Source organism: Cryptomeria japonica, chromosome 6, assembly GCF_030272615.1.
Source record: "Cryptomeria japonica chromosome 6, Sugi_1.0, whole genome shotgun sequence".
Classification (NCBI taxonomy): domain Eukaryota; kingdom Viridiplantae; phylum Streptophyta; class Pinopsida; order Cupressales; family Cupressaceae; genus Cryptomeria; species Cryptomeria japonica.
Genome location: NC_081410.1, coordinates 493584149 through 493589658, shown reverse-complemented (window position 1 = coordinate 493589658; position 5510 = coordinate 493584149).

Genomic DNA, 5510 nt, shown 5'->3' with positions numbered 1-5510 from the left:
TGTAAAAAATGTGTGTGTGAAAAGTGGATCGTATCTGAAAGCTGTAAGACACAACACTTCAATTAAATCATTAGATGCATGGTTAGTAAATCAATTAACAATAAATAATAAACCATCACAAAGTGACCTATTGCCTTCTAGTAGATGCGAGTTTAGTCTTGCTCTTAGATTTTTATATGCAATACCAGTGACTAGACAACACCTAAATGAAGGATTTAATCTATATGAGTACGAAATTGAGCTAAATGGATGCATGATTAAGCTAGATAAATGCAAGATATGCAAGATTAATGAATATTAGGCTAACATGATTAAGCTATGAATGAATATCTAAGCTAAATGATTTAACAAATATGCAATAACTAATATGCAAATATTCTCAATATGAAATCTTAATGAACCTAGAGCAAAAACAACATAATAACAATATATTCTCCAGGATCTTTGATTAGGAGATGAAAGCCTGAATTTATAGACAATTCACAAGGAAACCAACGGCTGAGATCGAATGATGATGAGCGGTCAAGATTTTCCAAGAAGAAGCACAATCCAGGTGAATTGATGTGATCGACTTCTTTTCTTGGTTTTAAAGAAAATTGAACTAAAATTAAGATAAAATTAAAAAACTGATTTATTCTTTGTTTCATTCAATTTTGAGATTTAATTGTTTTAATTGTTTTTCTTGATATTTTTCAATTTTTAATTCTTTTTCAAGATTATCTCCATTTGATTTCTTTTCAATTTTTAATTCTCTTTCCCCAATTAATTCCTTTTTTGATGATTTAATGGCAAATTGATTTATTTAATTAAATATGCGAGGATATTTAATAAAATAAATAGGATATTTGTTTAAAAATGATTTACATGAAATGATCAATTAATTAAATATATATTAAATTAATTTAGAGTGATTAATTTTCCATGTGACATTTGATGAATTAAGAAATTAATTGTGTGCTCAAGATTAATTTTAATTGCCTTTGGTTAGGACCTTGGTGATGTTGTCGAGATTAGGGGCCCATGGTTTAGATGACCATTTTTAGGGTATTACACATACACGATCATCATTTATATTGGAATTAATTAGATTATGTAGTAACTTGCATGTATATCTTATTTTACACTTGTAGGGCACAAGTAGCGCTAGTGTGATTCAGGATCTGGTAGTGCAGTTGGAGACAAGGGAAAGGTAATTGAATGCAAATATGATTGAATGAATAATTTAAATAACTTATAATGATTATACACATTTAGACATAGATTGATAGTTTCACATACTTGTTGTGTATATGTACAAAAAATTCTTGGCTTCAAATCCTTGTTGACTACACCCACTATACCTAAAGATGAAGAAGAAGAAGAGATGCCTAGGGTACATGTTTTTATTTTATTTTGTGTTTAGTAGATATAATTTGTTATTATCAGTGACAATTATATGCTAACTTGTATCAATGTCATGTTTGTGAACATATGTAGGTTGTGTATGAAAATATTGAAAACACACCTCCTCTACCAAGGACATACATCAAGAGTCCTCTGAAGCCAAAGAGAAAACGTGGAGATGAGGTAAACAAGAATAGTTCAATTATAGTTCATTTTTATGTTAACTTTTTGAATGTGAGTTATATAATACAACTAATCTTAATCGTGGTTTGTTTTTCCTTGTGCAGGATCCTTCAAAGCCAAGCAGTGTGGTGAAGAGGATCAATTTTGATGATCCATAAGTAGCTTAGGATGTTATAGATAGTTTTTGGATGCTTACATGTCTAGTTGGCATGCATATTTTGTATATGAACATACATTCATGTATATAGACATACATTTTGTTTGAGTTCATGTTTATGTCATATTTGTGTATGGACATACACTTGTAATCATTTGACATTTTCATATATACAGAAGTTGATATTTGATCATATAAATTGTTGCTCATGTGTGCATGATGTTATCATTTTAAAATTTAATCTTCAATCCAATAATTAACAATGGTTAATAATGGTTATTTAATGAACAATACAATTCATTTCATTTCATCATAAGTGTTGTTTGTATAATCTTCAAATTATATATAATTTATTTCATCTAAATCGTAAGTGTTAAATTTGGCTTCCTTTGGCAACTTCACCAAATTTAATGACATCCTTTCTCATCAGGAGGTCAAATTTGGAAGACAAGTGTTTTGATGGATTCTCAATGTAAATAAGGTGAAATATAATCATTTTTTTATGTAATAAGGTCATCTACACCAATATTTGTTATGTCTAGTCATAGGTTACTCATATTGGCAAAATTTCTCAAGATTGCTCAAAAGTTGTCAATGGGAGATTCATGTGTCGAAATGATTCATCTTGGGTTTTCAAGATTCCCTACAGTTTTATTAGGGTAGCATTTTTTCAGTTAGCGAAAAAATTGTTAGACTCAATCAATCAAATGTTGTCGTATGGCTAATTTCTTGTTTTCCTCGTCATAATCATGAACCGTCGGTTTCAACATGTCCAATTAGGCATTCTTACCCTATGCATTCTCATATGCCCCCCCCCCTCCACTTGGTCGAATGCTCGGGGTCATCCCTACCAGCGTCGTCCCTTGAGCGCCCTAAGTGCTAAAAATTGTCAAACTTTGATAGGCCCTAACTCAGAATCTGTGGCACTTGCAAATGATCCATTTGAACCTATGGGGTCACAAGACGGGTACCTACAAAATCCTATCTCGGTTTTTCAATATTCCCTATTGTTTTATTAGGGAAATATTTTTTCAGTTGGTGAAAAAATCGCCAGTCTCATTGAATAAAATGTTATCGCGTGGCCAATTTCTCATTTTTCTCATCGTGATCATGAACCATCAGTTCCAACATGTCCAGTTAGGCATTCTTACCCTATGCATGCTCCTATTCCCTCTCCCCCCACTCAATCGAATGTTCAAGGTCATACCCTATCAGCGTTGTCCCTTGAGCACCCTAAGTGCTAAAAATTGTCAAATTTTGATGGGCCCTAACTTAGAATCCATGTCACCTACAAATAATCCATTTGAACCTATGGGGCCACAAGAGGGGTCCCTACAAAATCCTATCTCAGTTTTTCAAGATTCCCTATGGTTTTATTAAGGAAACATTTTTTCAGTAGATGAAAAAATCGTCAAACTCATTCAATGAAAATATATAGATAAACAAGCATTACACTGTAGACACATAATGATCATCAATATTTCTATGTATTGTATACAAATAATTACCATTGCACTTGCATGTGACATCCATGAACAAATATGCAAAAATGATTTTTCATCATTATCAATACAACTACACCAATGTACTCATGTACATATACATTGTATATCATCAATATAACTAAACTAGTTTGCTCATGGACATCGTATATCATCATAAAAAAGTTACATCAATTCACATCCATATACAAATACAACATCCCACTTCATCTGCATTGAACATCCTCATGTCCTAAGAGAAAATCTTACGTAGAGCAATGCCTGCATATAAATGAAGACCAAAATAAGCAACCTTTTTATGCAAAATGAATGTGCTACAAGAAACAAATTATAACACTTAATACAAATTATTTTGTCAAATTATAAATAGATCATTTGAAACATTTTTAAGATGTACAAGATTGTATAATTACGAAACTTACCAGTTTCTTTGCAAAGTCTACAAGCATAACTTTGAAGAAATACACATGTTGATTAAAGCCCTTCTCACTACATTTCTCACTACATTCTCTTCATGGTTGAAGACGATGGTAGATATTGTCATTTCTGAATGGCAATACATTTACTTAACATAGTGTGTGAAAGTTTACAAATTTTAATCACATTGACAAAGTGAGGGACTTCATGTTTACACACAAAATTTAATCTCATTAATGCACACAGAGCATATGGTGTTGTGTTTGGTTATAAATTTTTGCAGTTCTTGAAAAGAAAACTTAAAAATTAGCTAAATATTGATAACCTCAAGGAATATGTACCATCACCAAGAGTAAACTAATCAATAGCGAATGATCTAGCATGAACCTGTATTTTTAAGAATTGTTAGTCTACACATAAAATGCATGCATGAACATAAAGGTTTTATGATAATCACTTCAACTGAAATGCATGATAATAGATGAAAAGGTGGGATTGTATACTGTAAAAATATGTCCTTTCAAATTATTTTGAGTGAACCCACTACATTGACACAAAATTCATAATGCGATATTGTTGTATATCATCAAAAAGACCTTCATGAGCATAAAGGTTTTGCGATAATTATATCATCAAAAATTGTCAAATAGTGTTATCTATTATCAAAAATTGTAATGCTCATCAAATGCATGATAATAAGCCGTGTTGCAAAATACGTCCCTTCGAATTATATCGAGTGTACCCACTATGTGCATGCAAAAACCGTGTTACAAAAAAAACATTCATCAATAGACCTGCATTTTGAACACATCCTTAATATACATTTAACAAACTTGAACATTAAGGTTTTATGATCATTGTTTGAAATAAAATGCATGATAAAAAAAATTAGACACCATTAAAGACCTATTACTCAAGTGTGCCTTAAGGTTCATCTCTTTTACTAAGAGTATCTAGTATTACTTCATGATTAGAAGTAGTATTGATTAGCAATGGTCTCATCTTTATCATCTTTAGCAATTGAACAAATAGTTGGCCTTTCTCGGTCAATGTCTTATTGCTAAAATTTTGGTCAAAAATTTGTGTAGCCCATAATCAAATGGTTCTTGTTGACCTCTTACCTTCAAGATTTGCAATAATGTTCTCGTCAATTTCAAGTAACCATTTTGGGGTTCTTGAAGGTCTTGGATTTGGAATTTGTCTTTAATCCATGAGAGGGTCTTCATTTCTGAAGTAATTAGGTGCTACATATTGTTCACTTGGTTGAGCAATTCCACCTTCAATGTCAATGTTTTCCACATTTTCACCTCCAATGTCAAAATTTTCCACATGCTCACCTCCTATGTCAAAATTTTTTACATTTTCACCTCCAATTTCAATTTTTTTCATATTTACACCAAAATTATGGACAACTTCATTGTCAACTCCCAAATTTTTACTTTCCATTCTCACATCATGTTGAGAATTTTCATTATCACTTTCAACATTTTCAACATGTTCAACATTTTCACTTTCAAAATCTACATTTTCATTTTCAGTAACTTGTTCAACATTTTTCAAATTCAATTTCCTCTTCACTTGAAGTAACGTTAGAAATATTTAACATACCTTGCCTTCTCCTCCTATGACCTTCTCTATCTCTTTCTCTATACACTTCAATTTGGTCATTTGAAAGCTTTCTTTTGTGTTTAGATTTACGTTGACTACTACTCCCCATTTACCTCCACAAAGATGCTCCTAAATTATTGAAAATGTAAGATTTGACTTTAAGAATATCTCAAAAGCACAAATTTGTCTCAACCTGTTTGAAAACACGTGATTGTTGACAAAAACCAAAATGTGAAGAATGTGGGTTGTTGGAATCTACA